Here is a 26,674-nt window from a genome sequence, read left to right as displayed (position 1 = left end):
TAATATTACATGACAAAGATTCTCTTTCCTACAATTTCAAATAAGATTTAACTCACTTACTTACAAGAGTTTAACCCATAGCCTTATGAAAGAACATGAGGCTTCTGATAACAATTTATTTAACACATATTAGCCTTTTAAAAACATTTCTTCCTCTATTGGCCAGCTTTGATACAAAGCCATTCATACATTTTGAGTTTTTCTTACAACAGCACCTTACTTTTAGGTACCAATATACGTATTAAGTATCCACTGTAGCACAATAATTTGTCTCAGTACTGATCAGCTTAAAAACAACAAAAATTAATTATCTCACACAAACTCTTAGGATCAAAATCTGAAAGAACTTTGAGTGTTTCTGACTCAGGGTATCTCACAAGTTGTAGTCAAACTATTGACAGAGATTAATTTATTTCCAGATTTGACTTTAACTGATGATTCTACTTCCAAACTCAACAAGATGGTTGTTGACAGGTCAATTTAGGGGGAAACTCATCAATGATATATCATAAATATTTTAATAAATATAGCTGTAGGTAATATTTACTGAACACAATATCAAGTGCTTGTATTTATACTCATAACAATGCTGCTATATTATATTATGGCTTGCCCACTGTGCATGCTAACACAAGCAGTGGTAAAAACTGAAACTTTAAAGCAAATGGTTTTAATTTTGGAAAACTTAAAAATTACTTTCATTATTTCTCTATCCAAAATATAACAGCTTGGTGATTCTCACTGGGCTTCCCTGGTAGCTCAGATGGTAAAGAATCTGCCTGTAATGCAGAAGATCCAGATTCCATGCCTGAGTCAGAAAGATCTCCTGGAGAAGGGAATGGCTACCCCTCCAGTATTCTTGCCTGGAGAATTCCATGTACAGAGGAGTCTGGCAGGGGACAGCCCATGGGATCACAAAGAGTCAGACATGACTGAGCAACTAACAACACTTTAACGCTTATTTTAGGGAGAAAATGCAAAGCCAAAAGAAAGAAAAGGCAGTCCTATGTAAGTTAAGACTATATGCAATAAAATCACTTTTTACCTAACATAACATTTTTGTTAGAAGAATAAGAAATGATTGTGAAAATATAAATATACATAGAAAAAAGAAGGTAAGAACATTTTCTACATCCTATACATCTGGACTTGTCAAATTAATGAATCAATATTGATATACTATTTTTAATTACAGTCAACTATTTCTTCAGTTTTCACAAAATCTCTTCCAGGATACCACATTACATATAGTCATCATGTTTCCTAAGGCTCTACTTGGTGGTTGTGACTGTTTCTCAGAATTTTTTTTTTTCCCTTGTCAATTTTGAGCATTACTGGTTAGAAGTTTTAACATTTCATAGTGTCTCCAAATTAGAATTTGTCTGACATTTTTCTTATGATTCAATTTGAATAATATATTTTGGAAAAAATACAGAGTGGAAGTACTATTCTGTATCTCATCATAGCATAAGAAAGTGAAATTTTTAGTCAGCCAGTCTTAACCGACTCTGTGATCCCATGGACTGCAGCCCGCCAGTCTCCTCTGTCCATGGGATTTTCCAGGAAAGAATATTGGAATGGGTTGCCATCCCCTTCTCCAGGGGATCTTCCATACCCAATGATCAAACCTGGATTTACGGCATTGCAGGCAGATTCTTTACCTTCTGAGCCACCATGGAAGCCATAGCAAAGGCACATGCTATCAACATGACTCATCACTGTTGATGTTAACCTAATGACCTGACTTGGGAAACTTGTTTCTCCACCATAAACTACTCTTTTTTTTTTTTTTTCCTGATTGACCGTACTGTTATCTGTGGAAGAAAATCTCTAGCACAGTCCACACTGACTGGGGAATTGTGCTCCACTTCCTTAATGGCAAAGTATTTACAGAAATTATTTGGAATTTGTCTGCATGGGAGAGATCTGCTTATTTTACGTATTCTGATGTTTTGACATCTGGGGCCCTGCTTTCCCTGGAGAGGCTGTTTCTCTTGGGGTCAGCCAATTCCTTCTTAGAGTAAACAGCTTACCCCTAAGTGTGCCTTCAAATGCATACCAACCAGTCCAGACGCCATACCCCTAAACACTTCCTTTTTGGGACCCTTACATGCCAGGCCAGTTTCCACCCATCCTAATCATCCCTGACAACTAAGGACAGCCTTGTGCCAGAGAGTCCCCTGAAATGATCAAAATAATCTGCTGACACTGCCCCTCCTCCTTCTTCCTGCAGAAACCACAATAAAGGCTCTTGACCACAGTTTCCCCAAAACCCCTATTTCCTGGCCAGTTCTACTGCTTTATGTGTTTGACATGAGCCTTTGCCTTGCAATCTGTGTCTGTGTGTGCCTGTTGTAATATTTATATCTTCTTGATAATTTGACCCTTTAATCAACTGATCAGTCAACCTTCTTTTCTAAAAATTTTGACATGAAGTCTGTTTGCGTTTTTTTTGTTTGTTTGTTTTTCTGATATTACAATAGTCACCTCAGGTCTTTTTTGGTTACTACAGGATGAAATATCTTTCTTTCTTTCTTTTGTTTTCAACTTATTTGTGTCTCTGAGTCTAAATTAACTCTTTGGACAGCAATAGAGTTACAGAAAGAAAACAGATCATATATTTTATCCATTCTACCAGACTGTCTTTTAATTGAGGAGTTTAATTCATTTACCATTAAAATGATTACTGGTAAGAAAGGATTTACTGCTACCATTTTGCTATTTTCTATATGCCATATAAATTTTTGTTCCTCAGTTCCTCCAGTAATCCTTTCTCCTGTGGCTTATTGTACTTTTCCTAGTGCATTTTTTGGATTACCTCCAAATTTCCTTTTCTATGTATTTTTTAGTTATTTTCTTAGTTACTATCCTGGGGATTATAGTTAATATCCTAAATTTCTAAGAACCCAGTTTGAGTTGATAGCAAAATAGCTTCAATAGCATACAGAGCTGCTCCTCCTCAGGTCCATCCTTAACTTTTTTTTTTTTTATCCCAGAATATGTATTTTCAGTTTATTTTTATTTTTATTTTTTTCATCTCTTTTTTTTTAATTTTTAACTTTACAATATTGTATTGGTTTTGCCATATATCAACATGAAGCCACCACAGGCAAACACATGTTCCCCATCCTGAACCCTGCTCCCTCCTCCCTCCCTGTACCATCCCTCTGGGTCGTCCCAGTGCACCAGCCCCAAGCATCCAGTATCGTGCATCGAACCTGGACTGGAGACTCGTTTCATATATGACATTATACATCCTTTCAGACAGTGTTACCAGAACTTTTCTTAATTTTTGAAGCATAGCTTAACTGTTCTTGAATATATTTATAATGGTTCCTTTGATGTTTTTGTCTGTTAAACCCAACATCTTGGTCCTCGATCAGGCAGCTTCGGCTTCTTTTTTTTTTTTTCCTGTGTGTGGGCCATATGTACGTGTATGCTGTCGCTTTAGCTGTGTCCAATTCTTTATGACCCTATGGACTGTAGCCCACCAGTATTCTCTGTCCATGGGATTTCCCAGCAAGAATACTGGAGAGGGTTGCCAGGCCCTCCTTCAGGGCATATTCCCAACCCAGGGAATCTGAGTCTCCTGCGGTTCCTGTATTGCCTGTGGATTCTTTACCCCTGAGCCACAGGGGAAGCCCACGGACCATACTGTCTTGCTTCTTTGCATGTTTTATATATGATTTTTTGTTTTTGATTAGTTAGAATACAATTTAACAAATCTGGATAGTGATTTATCTCCCTCCTGACCAGAACTTGTTTTAGTTGTGGTAAGTTTATTTGATAGTGGTTTGGCTCAACTATCCTAGTGAAGCTATTCTCCTGCACTGAGAAGCCTCTGATGCTGCTACCTGAAGGGCACAACCTTAGGAACTATGCTCAGAGTTATTCTGGGATGCCAACAGTTTTGGAAGGCTCTCCTTGGCTATCTCTTTTCCTGATCTCTCTATTAATTGTCTGCCTAATTTGCTTTTCACCCAGCTGTTAGGATCCACTAATTGCATGCTGATTGCTGTATTGTTTTCAGCAAGGCTTTATGGCATAAGCTGCTCTAGAGTCTAATCCAATTAAATTGGAACAGGGTATAGTTTTTGCGGGTGGTCCTTCTGAAGTCTCTTCTTAGCTTTCTCTGTTTCCTCTTCTCACTGGTGGAAATGGACTGTATTTTACCTTTAAACAAAAGGAAATATTGTTTTAAAGAGAGCCTTTACACTTGAACTTCCCTACTTTTTTTTTTTTTTTTTTTAATAGGTTGTTCCTGAAGTTTTAGAGCTTTGGGTCTCTTTGTTCTCATAGATTGTTTCATCTCCAGAAAAAAAAAAAAAAAAAAAAAACTCTAAGCTACTTAACAGGTGATTTGGTGGAATGATTGCCTCTGGTGGATACCCTCTCCAGTATTCTTGCCTGGAAAATCCCATGGACAGAGGATACTGGTGGGCTACAGGCCATAGTGTCATAAAGAATTGGACACGGCTAAAGCAATTTAGCATGCATGCACAGATGGCCCACACACAGGAAAAAAAAAAGGAACTTGAAGCTGCCTGAGAGAGGACCAAGATGTTGGGTTTAACAGACAAAGACATCAAAGTAACCATTATAAATATATTCAAGAACAGTTAAGCCATACTTCAAAAATTAAGAAAAGTTCTGGTGACACTGTCTGATCAAAAGTTAAGGATGGACCTGAAGAGGAGCAGCTCTGTATGCTTCTCAGCTTGCCCCTATTTTAATAGGAACTCTGTGTCATTAGCAAGCTGATATGAGGGAGTTTGGAGTTTCAGAATTTTCAGCCTGTCAAACCGGAGGTATACGTACAGCAGATGTATGGGACGGGGTGGAGAGGAGAGTACCCAAAATTCCCTCACTCTCACCAGCAATTTAGCCTCAACTTTAAACTAGAAAGAATTATAAATGCTCACATCCTTCCTCTCCTTCACAGGAGATAGTGTATCTCTCTGGCTGGAGCGGAGTAGAGAGAGAGCCCAATCTTCTCAGTCACACCCACCCAGAACAAACCTTTCTTTATGCTCAGCTGTGAGTGTGGTGGGGAAAGGCAGAGAGCTGGTCATGGCTAGGTCACATAGACTCTAACTGTTCATATTAAGTGGTAGTAGATTTTCTTGAGTAAATGCTATTTGCTCTATACTCTCAGTACAGTTTCTATGACTTAAATGTAAATTCTTCATCAGTTACACTAGTTTCACCAGGAGTGGGTCCATGGAACTCTTCACACTCCCATCCCAGATGTAAAAGCCAACCAAGATTCTTTATTTTTGAAAGCGGGAGGAAAACTTCCTTCTTTGAAGATTTTTTCTTTCATGTGAAACGAGATGCTTTTTAGCATAGTATCCTCCCAGGGGGGCAGTGTGAATGGGAGTGGAACATGCTTTGCCTCTTTTTTCTCTTGAGAGGAACCTACCTACAGAAAATACCTATTTTACTTCTGCACCTGAATGCCATAAATTTGGAAAGGGCCATCTCTGCTCAACTGAATTAGCTGAAGAACCTCAAGATTCTTAAATTGAAATTATTGTTTTACAAACTTGAAGAAATGGAAAAAGTAACATTTTAGGATAGAAAAATAATACTGATTGAAGTTTCTGACTTCACTAGAGTGAGTGGATTTACATTTGGAATGCACTTACAGGATGCTACAAAACACAGATCTTTAACTTGCTATTTTTTTTTTTTTTTTTTTGCATTTTGTGGTTTACAAATAAATTGTGTAGCTTCTTGACTTTAGATAACAGTAGAAGACACCATGGGCTTCCCTCGTGGCTCAGCGATAAAGAATCCACCTACAATAAGGGAGCCACAGGAGATGTGGATTTGATCCTTGAGTTGGGAAGATCCCCTGGAGAAGGAAATGGCAACCAACTCCAATATTCTTGGCTGGAGAATCCCATGGACAGAGGAGCCAGGTGAGCTACCCATAGGGTCACAAAGAGTCGGACACAACTGAAGCAACAGCACAGCACAGCACAGATGGGTGCCATGGGGCACACGTGGGTTAAGCACAAACTCTAAGGAAGTGTCAGGGTGACTTTTGAATGCTGAGTTTCAAGCTTAACCTTGAACTGGGTACATGCAACTGAATTCTACAAGCACTACAGAAGTGATGTTCTAGGCTCCAGAGTTCTGGTAGCAAACATAGATTGGCATTGCAAAGCAGAAAGAGTTATTCATAGATTTTGAATATCCAGGAATGAATGTTGTTGTTTAGTTTCTCAGTCGTATTCAATTCTTCATGAACTCATGGACTGTAACTCACCAGGCTCCTCTGTCCATGGATTTTTCAGGCAAGAATACTGGAGTGGGTATGTATTTCCTTTTCCAGGGGATCTTCCTGACCCAGGGATTGAACCCGTGTCTCCTGAATTGCAGGAAGATTCTTTATTGCTTAGCACCATGGGAATCCCCCAGAAAGGAACAGTAGGAATTTAAATATCATCTGATGCCCAAGGCTAAGACTAATCCCCAATTTTAAGTCTCTGACCTAGCAAAAGTGCCACAAAAGCTCCTGTCTGAGAGGAAAAAATAGGAAGAGATGATATCCCCCTTCTAGCTCTGATAGTGAATCATGCCAAATCATGTTCTTCCTGGGGACTTTCTCCTATTTGAATCAAAGTTCAGTGGTCATGAATTCTGGATAACCCACCTAAGCTCCATGATTTCTCAGTAAGAAATAAATTATGAATATTTTGTTTCTTTCCTCCTTTCTCAGATAACACTGCATTTCTGTAGAGTCTTTGTCAGCACTAAATGCTGAGATGTGGTATAGAATTTTTGCTGAGAAAACTGCTCGAAAGTCTTGGAACTGACCTGTTTATATATTACTATGATAATGGCTTACCTTTAGAATGGTTAAGCTAGATTTTGCACTTTAGTTATTTTGTCAACAATTTCTCTTAGCTGTCGGACCAAAGTATGTGCTCTGACCAAATTCAGCACAGGTCTTAGGTCTAAAAAAACCTATAGGAGGCCTAATGTTTAAAAAAATTTCCTTTGATGCTCAAAAATATATTAGGAAATTACTGATGCTAAAGATTTTATAGAAAAATGTCTCACTAAAAAATTAAATTAAAAATGCATATTCCTTGTTCTATAAGACTATTCTGGGTAATTGCTTAATAGATTGGTATTGCAGAGCAGTATAGGGGTAAGATTAAATTTTTAACAGTCTGTATTTTGAAATATTCTGTGTTGTTGTGAAATAAAGCAAACTTACAGAATTAAAAAAATAACTGTATAGGAAGAAAAAGATAAAAAGTAAACTTCAAAAAATTATATATTACTTGTTCTAAAATTAAAAAAAAAAGAATTACAGTCAAGTTTAAATCATTCATTTGTAGGTTAACAAGATTTTCTGTGAAAATCATGGATATTTTTGAAAAAGAACAATTTATGATTATTTAAAGAAAAGTAATAGTGACAAAATGTGGTCCATTGGAGAAGGGAATAGCAAACTACTTCAGTATTCTTTCCTTGAGAATCTTATGAACAATATGAAAAGGCAAAAGGATAAGACACTGAAAGATGAATTGCCCAGGTCAGTAGGTGCCCATTATGTTCCTGGAGATCAATGGAGAAATAACTCCAGAAAGAATAAAGAGAAGAGGCCAAAGCAAAAACAATACCCAGCTGTGGATGTGACTGGTGATAGAGGCAAGGTCCGATGCTGTAAGACCAATATTGCATAGGAACCTAGAATTTTAGGTCCATGAATCAAGGCAAATTGGAAGTGGTCAAACAAGAGATGGCAAGTGTGAACGTCGACATTTTAGGAATCAGTGAACTATAATGGACTGGAATGGATGAAGTTAACTCAGATGACCATTGTATTTACTACTCTGGGCAAGAATCCCTTAGAAGAAATGGAGTAGCCATCATAGTCAACAAAAGAGTCTGAAATGCAGTACTTGGATGCAATCTCAAAAATGACAAAATGATATCTGTTCATTTCCAAGGTGAACCATTCAATTTCACGGTAATCCAAGTCTATGCCCTGACCAGTAATGCTGAAGAAGCTGAAGTTGAAAGGTTCTATGAAAACCTATAAGAGCTTTTAGAACTAACACCCAAAAAAGATGTCCTTTTCATTATAGGGGACTGAAATGCAAAAGCAGGAAGTCAAGAAACACGGAGTAACAGGAAAATTTGGCCATGGAGTACAGAATGAAGCAGGGCAAAGGCTAATAGAGTTTTGCCAAGAGAACGAATTGGTCATAGCAAACACCCTCTTCCAACAACACAAGAGAAGACTATACACAAGGACATCACCAGATGGTCAACACTGAAATCAGATTGATTATATTCTTTGCAGCCAAAGATGGAGAAGCTCTATACAGTCAACTAAAACAAGACCAGGAGCTGACTGTGGCTCAGATCATGAACTCTTATTGCCAAATTCAGACTTAAATTGAAGAAAATAGGGAAAACCACTAGACCATTCAGGTATGACCTAAATCAAATCCCTTATGATTATACAGTGGAAGTGACAGTTTTAAGAGACTAGATCTGATAGAGTACCTGATGAACTATGGGTGGAGGTTCATGACACGGTACAGGAGACAGGGATCAAGACCATCTCCAAGAAAAAGAAATGCAAAAAAGCAAAATGGCTGTCTGAGGAGGCCTTACAAATAGATGTGAAAAGAAGAGAAGCAAAGCAAAGGAGAAAAGGAAAGATATACCCATTTGAATGCAGAGTTCCAAAGAATAGCAAGGAGAGATAAGAAAGCCTTCCTCAGTGATCAGTGCAAACAAATAATGGAAAACAATAGAATGTGAAAGACTAGAGATCTCTTCAAGAAATTTAGAGATACCAAGGGAACATTTCATGCAAAGATGAGCACAATAAAGGACAGATGGTATGGACCTAAAAGAAGCAGAAGATATTAAGAAGAGGAGGCAAGAATACACAGAAGAACTATACAAAAAAGATCTTCACAGTCCAGATAATCATGATGGTATGATCACTCACACTCATCTAGAGCCAGACATCCTGGAAGGTGAAGTCAAGTGGGCCTTAGAAAGCATCACTATGAACAAAGCTAGTGAAGGTGATTCAATTCCAGGTGAGCTATTTCAAATCCTAAAGATGATGCTGTAAAAGTACTGTACTCAATATGCCAGCAAATTTGGAAAACTTAGCAGTGGCCACAGGACTGGAAGAGGTCTATTTTCATTCCAATTCCAAAGAAAGGTAATGCCAAAGAATGTTCAAACTAGCACACAATTTCAATCATCTCACACACTAGTAAAGTAATGCTCAAAATTCTTCAAGCCAGGCTTCAGCGATACACGAACCATGAACTTCCAGATATTCAAGCTGTATTTAGAAAAGGCAGAAGAACCAGAGATCAAACTGCCAACAACTGCTTGATCATCAAAAAAGTTAGAGAGTCCAGAAAAACATCTACTTCTGCTTTATTGACTACGGCAAAGCCTTTGACTGTGTGTATTACATTAACCTGTGGAAAATTCTGAAAGAAATGGGAATACCAGACCACCTGACCTGCCTCTTGAGAAATCTATATGCAGCTTGGGAAGCAACAATTAGAACTGGACAAGGAACAACAGACTGGTTGCAAATAGGAAAAGGAGTACGTCAAGGCTGTATATTGTCACCCTGCTTATTTAACTTATATGCAGAGTATATCATGAGAAACGCTGGGGTGGAGGAAGCACAAGCTGGAATCAAGATTGCCAGGAGTAACATCAATAACCTCAGATATGCAGATGACACCACCCTTACGGCAGAAAGCAAAGAAGAACTAAAGAGACTCTTGATAAAAGGAAAAGAGGAGAGTGAAAAAGTTGGCTTAAAGCTCAGAAAACTAAGATCATGGCATCCGGTCCCATCACTTCATGGGAAATAGATGGGGAAACTGTGGAAACAGTGTCAGACTTTATTTTTTTGGGCTCCAAAATCACTGCAGATGGTGACTGCAGACATGAAATTAAAAGACTCTTATTCCTTGTAAGGAAAGTTATGACCAACTGACAGCATATTAAAAAGCAGAGACATTACTTTGTCAACAAAGGTCCGTCTAGTCAAGGCTATGTTTTTTCCAGTAGTCATGTGTGGATGTGAGAGTTGGACTGTAAAGAGACCTGAGTGCTTAACAATTGATGCTTTTGAACTGTGGTGTTGGAGAAGACTCTTGAGAGTCCCTTGGACTGCAAGGAGATCCAGCCAATCCATCCTAAAGGAGATCAGTCCTGAGTGTTCCCTGGAAGGAGTGATGTTGAAGCTGAAACTCCAATACTTTGACCACCTTATGTGAAGAGCTGGCTCATTTGAAAAGACCCTGATGCTGCAAAAGATTGAAGGCAGGAGAAGGGGACGACAGAGGATGAGATGGTTGAATGGTATCACCGACTCAATAGACATGGGTTTGGGTAAACTCCAGGAGTTGGTGATGGACAGGGAGGCCTGGTGTGCTGCTGTCCATGGGGTTTCAAAGACTTGCAAATGACTGAGAAACTGAACTGAAGAAAAATATAATCCAATTAACTCTGGCAAGAAACATAATTCACCTGTGAATGCCTTCCAATACCACTGCCAACAACAAAATGACTTCTTAAGCATTCAGGGCCATCTGAGGCATTTTAAGTGAATTGTTATTTAGGGGTACCTACTTATTTCAAAGGTATAGAAATTAGGTATTAGACCTATTTTATTTTATTCCCTTATCTGTCAACATATTAAAATTTTGAATTAGCATTAGACAGATTCTAGGTACTAAAAATTATCTCCAAGAGAGTTTTATGTTTTTGTTTATTTGTTTTTAACTGAAAGATAATTGCTTTACAGTATTGTGTTGATTTCTATAAAATATCAACATGAATCAGCCATAGATTTACCCATGTTCCCTCCCACTTGAACATCCCTCCTACTTGAACATCCCTCCCACCTCCTTAACAGTTTTATATTTAAATTATAATATTGTATGTCCTGAAGGATTGATGAATGTCATATCTTCAACAAAATTAAAGTATGTGACATTTGAGTTTCTTACTACCATGTATTTGTATTGTGTCTTCCTGTTGTGGCTCTACCATCTATATGATGCTTCAGAACAATTGTTCTCCAAGAACAAATGAAAGAAAGTTCCCTGGTATTTTAATCTATTTATACAAGTTCTAAAATACCTCTAGGAAAGAAAAGAGAAATATGACAAAATGAACGGTAGCTATTAATATTTTCCTTAACTTGGTTATGATTTATATATAGGTACTCTTTTTTTTTTTTTTTTACCGGGCTTTCCCTGTGGCTCAGCTGGTAAAGAATCTGCCTGCAATGCAGGAAACCTGGGTTTGATCCCTGGATTGGGAAGATCTCCTGGAGAAGGGAAAGACTACCCACTCTAGTATTCTGGCCTGGAGAATATCATGGACTGCATAGTCCATGGGGTCGCAAAGAGTCGGACACAACTGAGCAACTTTCACCTCACATACATATTTTTAAAAAATATACAGTAATCATATCTGAGTGATTGCTATGTTATTGGTGTTATTAACAGTGTTGATGATCAAAATATTTGAATTATTTTGTTTTTGTGTGTTTCTATGAGCCTGACAGCATAGCTAATTTTCCACTTACATAGCACTTAAGTAATTTTTATAAACACTTCAAATTAAGGTGATTTACATTGAAAGAAAAATGTCAGATTATTTTAATTAAGCATTGTACATAGGGGTTAACATCTATAGTTATGCTGCCATTCTTTTCTACCAACTATAGATAGTGCTTCATGGTGGACTTGAATGAACTCCAAAACTTTCCTTGATATAGTTCACCATGTAACCATTAGGAATATGTTGGCATTAATACCTGAGATGAAAGATTTATGCCATCCTAGTTCTATAATTTTCATCTTCTGCAGCAGAATGAACTGTGGTGGTTGTATGTTAGTCTCTGAACTTAGCTGTCAGAGAAATGCACAATAAAATTTTAGCTACTATAGCTCTTCTCCAACCTCTCTTTAAATATTGTACTTTCATTTTATCAGTTCATCTTCATAGCAACATTGCAGGCTATTTATTATCAGCACCATTTTAGAAGCAGTGAAACTAAAGCTTAGAGATGTAAAATAACATCTCAAGTTTGTTCAGTTATTAAGTGGCAGAAATGTGATCCAAACCAGCCTTTTCTTAGCATCAGTGATATCTTTCACAAAGTTTTAACATTATGCCACAATATAGATTGCAAAATATGGGTTTACCATTTTTAATAATGACTGTGAAAAATTCTCCAAGGAACACAAAATGTTACACAAAATACAATTCTGAAAAATTAATGTCTTTCTTGAATAAAAGAGAGAGAGAGAGACTGTCTCAAACACCTGAAATAAATTGACAGCTTGTTGGTTACTATCACAAGATATCACTCTTCTCTCTGAAAACTTTATAAAAATGACTTTTCATTGGTTGTGTGGTGCAGAATCATAGAGCTCTGGCCTTGTCTTTGCCACAAGTCGCCCATAAACTGATGAATTGATTTTAATTTGATCTTGGCAGCTTTTGCTACCCTCTGAGGTATTAGTCTTGCTCTATTCCAGACCTTTTCCTTGAACTCTGGCTTTGGACACTAACCTTCTTCTAAAGATATGTCCCTGAGGCCCTGGGCAGGCTGTCAGTCATAACTTTGATGGCCATGACTGATATGGTGTGTCAAACCCGTTAGTTCTTTTGCCAGTTCTATTTTTAAGAAAAGGTACCTTAGTTGTCTAAAAGAATGGTATATATTTTAAGTACTTAATTTGATAGAAAGGGCTCACTCACTGAAAATTTTGAATTTATTAATTAAAGTAATAAATGCATCTTAGAATGTGTTTTACACAGAAAAACTAGACTTTTCACATGTGACTTCACATTCTATGTCTTTCACCTAAATATTGTTATATGTACAGCTACTCAGAAATCGATGTCTTTCAAAAGTATTAATCATAATGAAATAAACCAATTGTCAATGAGTTAGAGTCAAGGCTATGGTTTTTCCAGTGGTCATGTATGGATGTGAGAGTTGGACTGTGAAGAAAGCTGAGCACCGAAGAACTGATGCTTTTGAACTGCGGTGTTGGAGAAGACTCTTGAGAGTCCCTTGGACTGCAAGGAGATCCAACCAGTCCATTCTAAAGGAGATCAGCCCTGGGTGTTCTTTGGAAGGGATGATGCTAAAGCTGAAACTCCAGTGCTTTGGCCACCTCATGCGAAGAGTTGACTCATTGGAAAAGACTCTGATGCTGGGAGGGATTGGGGGCAGGAGGAAAAGGGGACGACAGATGAGATGGCTGGAAGGCATCACCGACTCGATGGATGTGAGTTTGAGTGAAGTCTGGGAGTTGGTGATGGACAGGGAGGCCTGCTGCTGCTAAGTTGCTTCAGTCGTGTCCGACTCTGTGCGACCCCATAGACAGCAGCCCACCAGGTTCCCCCATCCCTGGGATTCTCCAGGCAAGAACACTGGAGTGGGTTGCCATTTCCTTCTCCAATTTAGTAGTGATGGACAGGGAGGCTTGGCATGCTGCAATTCATGGGGTCATAAAGAGTCGGAAATGACTGAGCTGAACTGAACTGAACTGAGGAGAGATATTCTCAATTTGTGAAGTCTGGCTCCACTTATCTAATTATTTTCACTGTCATATACATTAACAATGGCATTATGTATCTCTATGTCTATATACTGTGCTATGCTGTGCTTAGTTGCTCAGCCATGTCCAACTCTTTGTGACCTCATGGACTGTAGCCCTCCATGCTCCTCTGTCCTTGAGGATTCTCAAGGCAAGAATACTGGAGTGGGTTGTCATGCCCTCTTCCAGGTGATCTTCCTAACCCAGAGATTGAAGCCAGGTCCCCCGCATTGCAGCAGACTCTGTGCCATCTGAGCCACCAGGAAAGCCCATGTCTGTATACTAAATTGGATCATATATAACAAGATTCCTGTTTATTTTTCTTTCTGATATTTCTTATGCTACATTTCCTTCTCATTCTTTTATTTGCCTTTTTGTTTCAACAATCCTCAATTCATCTTAATAATCCAGACAAATGATTGCTCTAAATAGCTATACCAAGAAAAAAAAAAAAAAAGAGGTACGTATTTTTTCAGTAGAGAACATATATGCTGTATCATTTGGACTGGTGTTCTGATACAGAATATGATCTATATTGTGAATAAGTAAGATTAAAATAATTGAATGATGTTTTTATTTCTTGTGGCAGTTATTTAAAGGTGTTTTAATTTTGTACTATTTGATAACTTTTTTTTTTTACAAACAATGCTTTTAACAATTACTGAACAGAAAATTATAAAATAAATGTTGAGTTACTCTTAAATGATGAATGGACACAATTATGAAGGTAATTGTATGACTGTAGCAGTTGTTTCACTCTTAATATATCAAAAATATTTTAAAATATTACTTTTAGATTAGTAGATTAGTTTTCCCATTATGTTTGGCAATTCAGAAAACATTAACTGTTTTACTTTATTCATAAAGTGTAAACGGGTGAAATTCTTGGAGAAGCAATGTCACTGACAAGTATGTCTCTAGTAATATAATGACTCGTATTAGAGATAATGAAGATCCAGTCATTTTTCTTCCACAATTCAATATTAATCTAGTATGTAGTTAACCATTTGTAGAACTGGATAGGTTGAAATAACACTAGAAACCGTATGATCTACACTCTTTCATGTGACAGATTTATTTTTATATATCCTATATTTATTTCACTCTTCTATCTAAAGTTGGAATTGAAACAGAAAATCTTTTCAATATTTTATATCAAAGAAAGACATCATAATATTTCTCTTTAATAGGTGTGTATATATGCACAGCTAGGAAACATGAAGTTTCGTATACCTATTCCTAGTGAAATGGACTTGAATTTCTAGCAAGACTTGACAATTCACACAGTGAAATAGTAAGTTCATCCTTAGAAAGTAATACAAAATTTTAAAAGGAGAGATAAACAGTTAAATATACAAAATATATTTTTTGTCATAAAGATCTAGCCAGTAAATGTTGAAGCAGTAGAGATGGTAAATAATACTGGCTTTTACATTATACATTCAGAGAATTTTTATAGAGCTCAACTGGGTTATAATAAGATAACAATAAAACTCTCCTTAAGACACTATGTATGTTGTAACTTTTATTTTTGTTTGAATAGTAAAACAGCTCTCTCTTTTCCTTTCTCTTTCCACACACACTCACATACACATACAATTTTGCAGAATAGGCAATATATTTTTTCTATTTTCTTGCCATATTTTGCCAACTAATTTTTTTTAATATAATACTTCTTCTTTAGACAGAGAAGACCACAATGAGAATACTAGACAACTTTGCTGCCCTTAACTGTAGGTGATTACAAACATCCCAAAGCATTTCATACTACATGACTTCATAAAGCTGTACATATTCAAATACACAAGCTATGGGACTTAAAAAAAGGATACCAAAGTAGAGAAACAATTTTAATAAGTTACTATTGCTGTTATAACTATGGGAAACACCTATGCTTGAACGCAAGTCATCTTCCTTTTATGTTCTAGAATGCTTCTGAGACAATTGTGTCTCCTATTTCATAGCTTAATTCAAGAAATCTAGAGAATTATTTATTCCATTGAATACTAGGCTTCAGTGGTGCATATTTCATTGTAGTTCATTCATACGAGCACAGAAGTATGTTTCTTCCCAGTGGATGAAACATGGAATATAAAAATGTCTATTTTGTCTAAATGGTTTCCTATAAACATACCATTCTTACTTGAAATTAAATATAAAATGTTCAAATTAGAATTGTTTAAATAAAAAGTAAAGATTCCCACAAGTTTCAATAACACAGATTTTCAAACATTCAAACAATATTCATTAATCACCTACATTTTACAAGTCACTCTTTCCAACTTCCTCAACATAGAAGTGAAGAAAACAACGTTCCTTGCCTGACAGAGATTCTACCAAGTATCAGGTAAAAACATTATTTTAATGTTTCATAAAAGAAGGGCTTCCCAGGTGGCTCAGTGGGTAAAGAACCCACCTGCAATGAAGGAGATATAAGAGACACAATTTCGATTCCTGGGTTGGGAAGATACCCTGAAGGAAGGCATGGCAATCTACCCTAGTATTCTTGCCAAGAGAATCCCCATGGATGGAGGAGCCTGGCAGGCTACAGTCCAGTGTCACAAAATGTCAGACACGACTGAAATGACTTAGCATAGCACATAGCATACAAATGAGAAAATGTGATAATGTAAGTGGTACATGAATAATGGCAAATAAATACAAAAGAGATCATAAACAGTGGAGAAGGAATGATATTTTATATAACGTGGTTCAAGAAGATCTATACTTAATGACATCTAAGTATAGACAGAAGAAAGTGAAGGAGTCAACCGTGTGACTTTCTGGGAGAAAGATGTGTTAGATCCTTAAAAAAATGAAGTTGCTCAATTATGTCCAACTCTTTGCAATCCCAAGATTTTTTCCCTTTAAATAAATTTAATAAGAAAGAAAAAGAAAACATTGATTTCAAGTAAAATAGTTTATTCATATAAAGGACAGGAGTAAACTGAACATCAGTCAAACTTACAAAAAATTGCACAGATTATGATATTTGTATTTAAGTATTTTATGCATGGTGTTCCCATATTCTGTATTTATTATCTACCATGAGAAAAAAGTCTATGATTATGTATACCTCTTTAGTGGAGAGGAAAAAGGAAAACAATATATAATATAGAGAATATAATATGTAGAAATATTTAATAATGTAATATAATAAAAGCATATGATAGTTTATAAATATCAAGAAATATAATCTTTAAAAGGGCTAAATGCTGAAAATAGCACTTAGCAAGGCATTTCCCCCACTCTGCCATCTCCTCAGCATTTAAAAGTATACTTCATACTCTAATAAATTATTTGATGATTATTTGTATAATTAATAAATGATGACCCATTTTATAATGTGAGTTTTTTAATGAAGTTTTGGGAGCTTTCTTGAATCACTGGACAGAATCAAATTAAAAAATTCTACTTAGAGCCTTGCCTTTATAGAACATACCTTCTAACTTAAGCAATCAAACAATAAATCAATATTAAACATATTTTATTTGGAAGATTTATAGGAGACAATAAAGAGGAAGAGGAACATTATATGATCTGTGACTGTAAGGAACTATAATCTAGGTGAAGAAGTCCCAAAGAGTAAGTAAGGATAATGCAGTGTGTGGTGTTCAAGTTTCTTTGAACCAAATCTCCAAGCACAGCATTTATTTAACTGTGACCTTATTTATTGCTTTTAAAACTTCCTCTTTCACTTCACTGAGCACTCCATGGAGTGATTAAACAGAACTTCTCATTGAAAAATTGATATTAAATGACCCTTGAAAAAGGAGTAAAAGTTCTTAATAGAGGGAAGTGAAAAATGAATGCCAGAGAAAACATAAACAGATAAGTAGAAGTAGAAATGTGGAAATATTCCTGAAAAACAGTGAGTAATACATTTTGAGGAGAATCAGATATATCCTAGGACATATGAAAAATAAGAATAGGAATGATCATGCAAGGCTAGACGTCAGAGAACTGTCAGTGTCTAACTAAGCCATGAACCATAAGCAGAGGTCATAAACTGAAAAATTTTTTAAAGTGAGAGATGTGATCAAGGTTGTATTTCTGGAAGTGAGTGTGCTTTTTGGATGGTTATTGATTATAAAGGCAGGTCCTCAAATGCTAGCCCTGCAGGAACCTAGTGCTCAAATCCAGTAGCCAGTTCATAAAGACCGGACTGGGCATAGACAGAGAGAATAAAAGTGAAATTATGATGGCCAACGAGGAGGGAAAAAACCCCACAAGTGTTAAAGATGACATCAATGTTTAAGAGTGCTGGCTGGAAATACCAAATAATATCTATGAGTAAAAATGTGAAATGAATATGAATAAAAATATGAAAATGAGAGCATCTCTGTATGCTTGTGTCATCTCTCCATAAATAGAGTAAAGCTGAAAATATAACTAGTTTCAAGAACATTTAAGAGAAAGTGTTTCCATATGGTTGGATAGATTAATGACAGGTCTGCCCAACAACCAAGTGGTACAGTGGTACAGTAGTCAAGTGGTCTCAGATGATAGTTAACTTAGTTTGAGAGTAGGTGGTGTTGGTCAAGTACCAAAATATTGAAAGCCAGAGAAATGGAATAGGCACAGAAATCCAAGTGGCATATCAAGGACTGATCCCCAATTAGCTCCATGGCATCCAAGAGTACAATAGTTCCTAACATAGAGGAAGGTGAATAAGGCACGCAACTTTATCAGAAAGAAAAAAAAAAAAGAAGGGTTGAGGAATACAAAAGTAGAAGCTAGAATGCTAGAAACAAACAACTCCTCCCTACAACCCCTGATGTTTAAGTTGGCTCTTCCTGAAGTCCTTTGATTGTTTTAGAATTATACCTACAAGGCAAAGTACCAAAAACACCCATTTGACATCTTTGACTGACTGCTTGTGTTAAATAGCTTAGAGAAATTTATAACAGTCTGTATTAAATAGGGAAAGGAGTATGTCAAGGCTGTATATGGTCACCCCGCTTATTTAACTTATATGCAGTGTACATCATGAGAAAGGCTGGGCTGGAAGAAGCACAAGCTGGAATCAAGATTGCCGGGAGAAATACCAATAACCTCAGATATGTAGATGACACCACCCTTATGGCAGAAAGTGAAGAGGAACTAAAAATCCTCTTGATGAAAGTGAAAGAGGAGAGTGAAAAGGTTGGCTTAAAGTTCAACATTCAGAAAACTAAGATCATGGCATCCGGTCCCATCACTTCATGGGAAATAGATGGGGGAACAGGGGGAACAGGGTCAGACTTTATTTTGGGGGGCTCCAAAATCACTACAGATGCTGATTGCAGCCATGGAATTAAAAAACGCTTACTCCTTGGAAGGAAAGTTATGAGCAACCTAGATAGCATATTCAAAAGCAGGGACATTACTTTGCCAATGAAAGTCCATCTAATCAAGGCTATGGTTTTTCCTGTGGTCATGTATGGATGTGAGAGTTGGACTCTGAAGAAAGCTGAGTGCCAAAGTATTGATGCTTTTGAACTGTGGTGTTGGAGAAGACTCTTGAGAGTTCCTTGGACTGCAAGGAGATCCAACCAGTCCATTCTAAAGGAGATCGGTCCTGGGATTTCTTTGGAAGGAATGATGCTAAAGCTGAAACTCCAGTACTTTGGCCACCTCATGTGAAGAGCTGACTCATTGGAAAAGACTCTGATGCCGGGATGGATTAGGGGCAGGAGGAAAAGGGGTCAACAGAGGATGAGATGGCTGGATGGCATCACCGACTCGATGGACATGAGTTTGAGTGAAGTCCAGGAGTTGGTGATGGACAGGGAGGCCTGGCATGCTGCAATTCATGGGGTTGCAAAGAGTCGGACACGACTGAGTGAGTGAACTGAACTGAACTGTATGGCTTCATAATAAGTTTGTTTCTGTACCACTTCCAATTTTAACTTCTAAAAAATATATTCAACATTTTCCACTTTCTTGTGAGGTTTGGTTAGTTAGTTGTCCATTTATATAAGAATAGCAGTTAAGATCCTCTACTATCAAAAAGGAATGTTAACCTCACCAAATTTTTGTCTGATTCCTGAATGAGCAATATATATCCAAAAGAGTCTTATTGTTGTTATTTAGTCTCTAAGCCATATCTGAGTCTTGCAAACTCATAGACTGTGGTATGCCAGGCTCCTATGCCCATGGGATTTCCCAAGCAGGAATACTGGAGTGAGTTGCCATTTCCTTCTCTGGGATATCTTTCTGCCCCAGGGATCAAACCCTCATCTCCTGCATTGGCAGAAGCCTTTATCAGAGGTTATGGTATGTTTTATCTTCCCTAGCAAAAGTAGAGTACTATTTCTAAGTACAATGACAAAATTCTGAGGGATATTTGATGGAGGAAAAGCAATATGATGTAAGTTTGATGAGTCAGGCTGGGGCCAGCTCATACAAAGCCTTAAAGGACTAAGTATTTGGGGTGTTACTCTAAAGGTAATTGTAAAACAATTTTAGATTTCTAAAGTGATTGAGGAATAAAATGATTTGCATTTCAAATTTACTCTTGTTGCTAAAAACTGAGGTCTACCAAAAGGATATTGTCTTCCAAATCAAGTAAAACTTACTATGTATTGCCTTTAAAACATTTAACTGTCTTCCAGCACAGTTTCATATAATTCTCATTCTTGTTTTAGATCCATAATACTATATATTAATTACAAGAATATCATTTGCACACCATAGTTGCTTAATAAATGTTTGACTGACAAGGATTGACTGAATGAAGTGATGAGCAACATGATTTTCTGATGAATTTTGGTGATCAAGGTTAAAGATTATAACTAATGAGACTTGTAACTTGATAGTCTCAGAATACTGTGAGAATTAAAATAATGTCATCATGAATTATTATTTCAAATGTGTTTTCAAAAATGTATTTAATTTGATTCCTAAAACAGCCTGGCTGGAAAGGAAGAGTAGATCTTACTGCTCCTGGTTTGTAGGTGAGGTAATTAAAGTTTCTTGGAAAAGGTTCTTGACAGTGTCAGAGGCTGAAATTTGGACAGACCTAACCATTTAGAGCATTTCTTCACTTCCAATTTTGCTCTTATGCACTGAACCATGATTATCCCATGCAATGGAAACATTGAGCTGGACAGTGCTCTTAAATTTGACTTATTCTGAAAGGCCTTTACTTAGCCTGCAAATCCCTGAATACAAAAGGGAAGTTGAATAACAGCCTGGAAGATTGGGAATTGCCTGACAATTCTGGAGTTGACAGTGATTAGGTTGGCTTTCAGCAGACTTTTTTCAAGTGTTACTTCACTGAACAAGAGGATATATGATAATGCTATTTTACTGACCTCAACTTGCTTCCTGCCATGGGCTTAAATTAGCCAGGATTTTTGTCAAAACAGTGCAAATCTCTGTGGTTAAAGCTGAAAAGAAATATCCTTTAGAAATACTGATGATTTGAGGAAAGTTAGCTAAGAAAAGTCCCATGTTTTCAACTTCCTTTTTAAGAAGAAAGGAAGTGTTTGAGTGTATCTTTTGTTCTAATGTGAATAAAAGATCGATTTAACATTTAAATTTCAATGAGTAAATAGTTATACCAGGTTAAATCCTGTTCAACATTTTATTTTCACGCCAAAATTTATTATAAATATCATGTAGTGAAATCTCAGTCCTAGTGTTTTAAAATTTAGCTTTCAATCACTGGACTTTATTAGAATTAGGAGATGGCCTCCTATGGTTCTTCATTTGCAATTACAAGGCAGTATAGAAGCAACAGGGCTTCCCTGGTGGCTCAGTGGTAAAGAATCTGCCTGCCAGTGCAGGAGACCAAGGAGATTTGGATTTGATTCCTGGGTCTGGAATATCCCCTGGAGTAAGGAAGGGCAACCTGCTCCTGTATTCTTGCCTGGAAAATCCCATGGACCATGGAGCTTAATGGGCCATGGTCCATGAGGTCACGAAAGAGTCTGATGTGACTTGTCAACTAAAAAAAAACAGTAGAGGCAACAGTTTATCTGATTAAGGAAGATAAAAATTCTATTTTCTTTCCAAAGATTCTTACTGTGGTAATCTCTCTTTCTCTCTGTCACTGTATCTCCTTGGCTCCCTGTCTCTTTTTGCCTTGTGTTTCTTTCTCAAATTCATTATCCCTCTTAATACTGAGGTACCAATAGCATCTAGTCATGGATATGGTTTTTCCAGTGGTCATGTATGGATGTGAGAGTTGGATTGTGAAGAAAGCTGAGCACCAAAGAATTGATGCTTTTGAACTGTGGTGTTGGAGAAGACTCTTGAGAGTCCCTTGGACTGCAAGGAGATCCAACCAGTCCATCCTAAAGGAGATCAGTCCTGGGTGTTCTTTGGAAGGACTGATGCTGAAGCTTAAACTCCAATACTTTGGCCACCCCATGCGAATAGTTGATTCATTGGAAAAGACCCTGATGCTGGGAGGGATTGGGGGCAGGAGGAGACGGGGACGACAGAGGATGAGATGGCTGGATAGCATCACTGACTCGATGGACAAGAGTTTGGGTGAGCTCCGGGAGTTGGTGATGGACAGGGAGGCCCGGCGTGCTGCAATTCATGGGGTCGCAAAGAGTCGGACACGACTGAGCAACTGAACTGAACTGAAAGCCTAACTACCTCAAAAACTTTCAACTCTCAATTCAGTTAGCAAGATACAATTGATGTTTCATTGTTCTTGCTTGTTAATATAAGTGATTATGGGCTTTATATTGAGATTAATTTTAAATGAGATCAAATTTCAAACTGAAACTTCAGAAAAATCTTGCTTAATTTAATCTTAAACCTTGTAGTTGATATTTCCCAGTCTTAAAAAAACAAGATTTTTCCCAGGTTATCTTCAATAAATATAAGAATCAGTCATACGTATAGTAATATAGAAAGAGAAGCTTCTATATTATTTACAGAGCCTTTATTTTTCTGTAATTAATTAAAAAGTTTTTTTTCTTTAGTCCAGTATACTCCTTATAGATAAATACATGCATTCACTTGGAAGAGGGATATATAGGTATAAGTGCTATGTATATATTATAATTCAAATTTATATGTATTAGCTTATTAAACAAATTCATATGGTTTTTAAATATGAAAATATAAAGCCCAAAAGCTTATACAAGACATGTTCTTAAAAGATGTCATTCTTCTTTGTTATTTATCAAATAATCAATTGAATGCCCAAAATTTTAGGCTTTTATAAAAATATAATTGTCATATAGAGCTTTGTGTGACATGAAACATTGAATTATATTTATCACATATTTTGTTTATATAATACATCTATCATAACTAAGATCCTACAAGCCATTTTCTAAAATACACTGTCCAGTTAAGTCACTCTACCAGATCTAATAGATAATTACTAAATAAAAATAGCCTGATTATTGCTTACAAGTAGCAAAATCCCTCATTTTATTATCTTTGTACCTATAATATACTCTAACTCTCATGCATCAATATTCATTTATTACTATAAAGCTTTTTATTCATGATTTCCCACTTAGAAGACAAGTAATATTTTTTGGAATATACATTTTAGAACTTTTGCACCTAATGCTGCTCATTGAAAACACACCAAGGATATTGTTGATGTGATGTAAAATGAGAGGAATGGACAAGGGTGGTAAAACTTCATGGAGATGAAGAGGATACAGGAGGCAGCAGGATGAGGAAGAAGAAAGTTTACTTACACCCCACTTTGCAGACCACAGACCTCTTCGATGAAGTGTAATCTCCTCAGTTTTAACATCAAAATAGCTCTTGGCAATAACTTCTAACTTTTCAGCCACCTGTCTTTTCAGCTTTATCTCTGCATCTAACATACATTTAATTATTGAAATTTCCAGGACTTTGAATACATCCTTGACATTTCCAAAAGGCCCTCCCCTCAGTATGAATATTCTCTTCCACTCCAGCCAGTGAATTTTCATTTGTTCTTTAAGATTCAATTCAAAGGCTGACTGTGACATGTGTTATACACCCCAGGCATAATTATTTGTTTCTCTTTCTGACCTCTCTCAGTATAATTTATGGAATACAGTAAGTCCCCTACATACAAACAGGTTCCATTATGAGAGTGTGTTTGTATTCCAATTTATTTGTAAGTCCAACTAAGTTAGTCCAGATGTCCAGCTAACACAATAGGCTATTTACTGCATACTCCTATGTACCTGCATTAGGTTTATAGTCCTTTTCACAGAAATAATACATAAAAAATAAACACACAAAAATAAAGAAAACATTTTTAATCTTATCATACAGTACCTTGAAAAGAACAGTAGTACAGTACAGCAGCTGGCAAAAAGGCCATAACATCAAGTGAACAGGCAAGAAGAGTTACTGACTTCAGCAAAGATAGGAGGTGATATGTGATAGAGTTGAAGGATCATCAGCAATAGAAGACAAAAGAAAGAAAGAAAGAAAAGAAAGAAAGTGAAGTTGCTCAGTCATGTCTGACTCTTTGCAACCCCATGGACTGTAGCTTAGGAGGTTCCTCCGTCCATGGGACGGAGTGGGTTGCCATGCCCAGGGATCAAACACGGTCTCCTGCATTGCAGGCAGATGCTTTACCATCTGAGCTCTGAAGGCAACACAAGTAGCAATTTCACTCATGCCTAATGTTGATGGAGGCTTGCATATTTCAAAGTTCAGAACTTGAAGGTTCCTATGTAAGGGACTTACTGTATAGTAAAGCACTTAATCCCATTGAATTGTAGCTACTGTCCTGCAGTCTTACCAACCAAAACAAAGATAGTTTGGGGAGCATGAAATTTGAATTGAATAACATCCTCAAGACAAAAACCCTGGGCTTACTTTTACCTAATCAAAGTCAGAGAGATAAAGTATGCTTAAAAACAAACCAAAACAAAACAAACAAACAAAAAAACAAACTCGAAATGGTAGCAACAGAAAAAACCCCATTATATAAGATTTGATAAGACTTTCTCCTAATATTAATTTTTATTTTATGACTTTTTTGTTTTACAAGATTTTGATGTTAAGGGGATTACATACAGACTGCACTCCTATGCTTTTCCCTTTTGATACTGTGACTGCATGTTATCTGGCTTTAGGAGGGCAGGAAGATTTTCAAAAAAGGAGTCTGAAATTCAACTTCATGATTTAGCTTCACAACTATTTGAATTGGAATGCTACATTAAATGCATTATAATTTTGTGTTGATTTGCAGGGGGAAAAATGAAAAGGTTTGGAGACCATATGTTGATTTTTTTTTTTTTTTTGATATGTTAAGAAATACGCCAATTTCGTTTCCTATTCCTTCTTTAATGTTTTTAGAAGTTGCCCTGTACACTAGTTGACTAAAGCCTGCAATGTTTGTGTTTAAGGGCTGTTGATTGCTGGCAGCGAAGTCTTCCAACTGTGCTGGCACCCTAGAGAGCATCTCCACATTTTCTTCCAGGATCATCACCTTTGTTCTAAATAGCTCCCTCATAGTGTGAACAGAGGTCATATGTTTCAGATTTTCTGCCTGGCACCCAGGAAATCAATATGATTGAGTAAACATATTAAGCTTCCCCTGCATTTCCAGCCTGAACAGATGTTAAGTACAAGCTGATCCACCTCCATTCAACCCGAGAGACTATATCCACAGACTGCTTCATTTTCTTTTCAGTTTATATAGAAGCATAGATTCTTGCTGGCATGTATAAATGTGCCATTTAAGGCAATCAAAAATGGCTTCACATCTCACTTGATTTCCACAATTGTTGCTGTAACGATGGACTACTGAGGGGAAAAAGTGAAATTCTCTGGCAGTTCTATCCACATTGAAGCAACATGTTCGTGGAGAGCCAATATTCAGTCATTACAGCACAATCCCTCACAATTTCACAATTCACTAACAGTATGCCTTTTCACAATGTAAAGCTGATTTTCCTTTAACCAAATAAAACATGAAAAGAGAGCTGGAAGCAATGGGCAATCTAGATCATTAGAAGATTGATGTAAAATTAGAGAACATTTAGGCTGGAATAGATGGCAAACATCAGGGAGCTCAGAAGACTTCGAAACTCTATATTTTGAGGAAATATTTTGTTGATGCTCTTGCAGCTCTTGGTAAAAACCTACCAATTTAAAAAAAAAAAAAACCTCAAAATAATTTACCTACTAGTTACTTAAATTTATTATTTGCAATTATTTCATATCACAGCCTTTTCTAAAAAGTTCTTGACTTTTTGCCAGAACAAAATTTTCTGTTCTAATTCCATGCATCTATTCATACTATTTCTCTGATCTTTTGGACAAATAATTGAAACCAAATAGTCACAAACAGAAAATTTAACTTGAGGAACATAAATGGCACATTAAAGCTCAGAAAGTTGTGAAACAACATGATATATTCCATATCAAGGAATATGGAAAAAAGATAACATGAAAATTTTTTATAAAATGTATCCATGGTGAGGATATTCATGGTGGAATCAACAATATGAGTGTCAACAAATGTTGAACACATTCAACTATATTATATATGTTTGTGTGTGTGTATATATATATATATATTTCAAAATACTGAAAACTTTGACAACCTGAGAAATTAATTTTTATTGTGTGTAGTCTTTTACCACATCATATGAAAAAAACCACTCAATAATAACAAAAATTGAAATGATATCTGTAGTGATAATGATAACAGAAATAGAGCTGTGGATTAAGGATCAGGAGACCAGAGAGTATGGTTTCTTCTAGCAAATAACTAACCCAATAACAATGCAACCCTTCTCTTAATTATTCATTCATTTGAATGAATTCTAAAAATTCCTATTATTTTTATTATTTCCAAAGATTGGATCAGGTAATATTTGCAGAGGTTAGACTAGTGTAGTAAAATATTAGCTCTAGTCTATGACTGATAAGATGGGTATTGCAGAATGTGATGGTGTGATAGCAAGGCAAGGAAGTGGATGAATGGTTTTTCCTGAATGATAGACGTGGAAGGGTTACTATGCTTTAGCAAATGTAATCAGTATTTTCCTCTTTGTCCTAGTAGTAGACAGTAGACAGGACCATGTAATAAGTTGTAGTCAACAGGCTCTGAGCAGAAC

The sequence above is a fragment of the Bos taurus genome, chromosome 6, assembly GCF_002263795.3.
Source record: "Bos taurus isolate L1 Dominette 01449 registration number 42190680 breed Hereford chromosome 6, ARS-UCD2.0, whole genome shotgun sequence".
Taxonomy (NCBI): Eukaryota; Metazoa; Chordata; class Mammalia; order Artiodactyla; family Bovidae; genus Bos; species Bos taurus.
The sequence above is the reverse complement of the archived record's forward strand: the minus strand, read 5'-3'. Positions refer to the sequence as shown.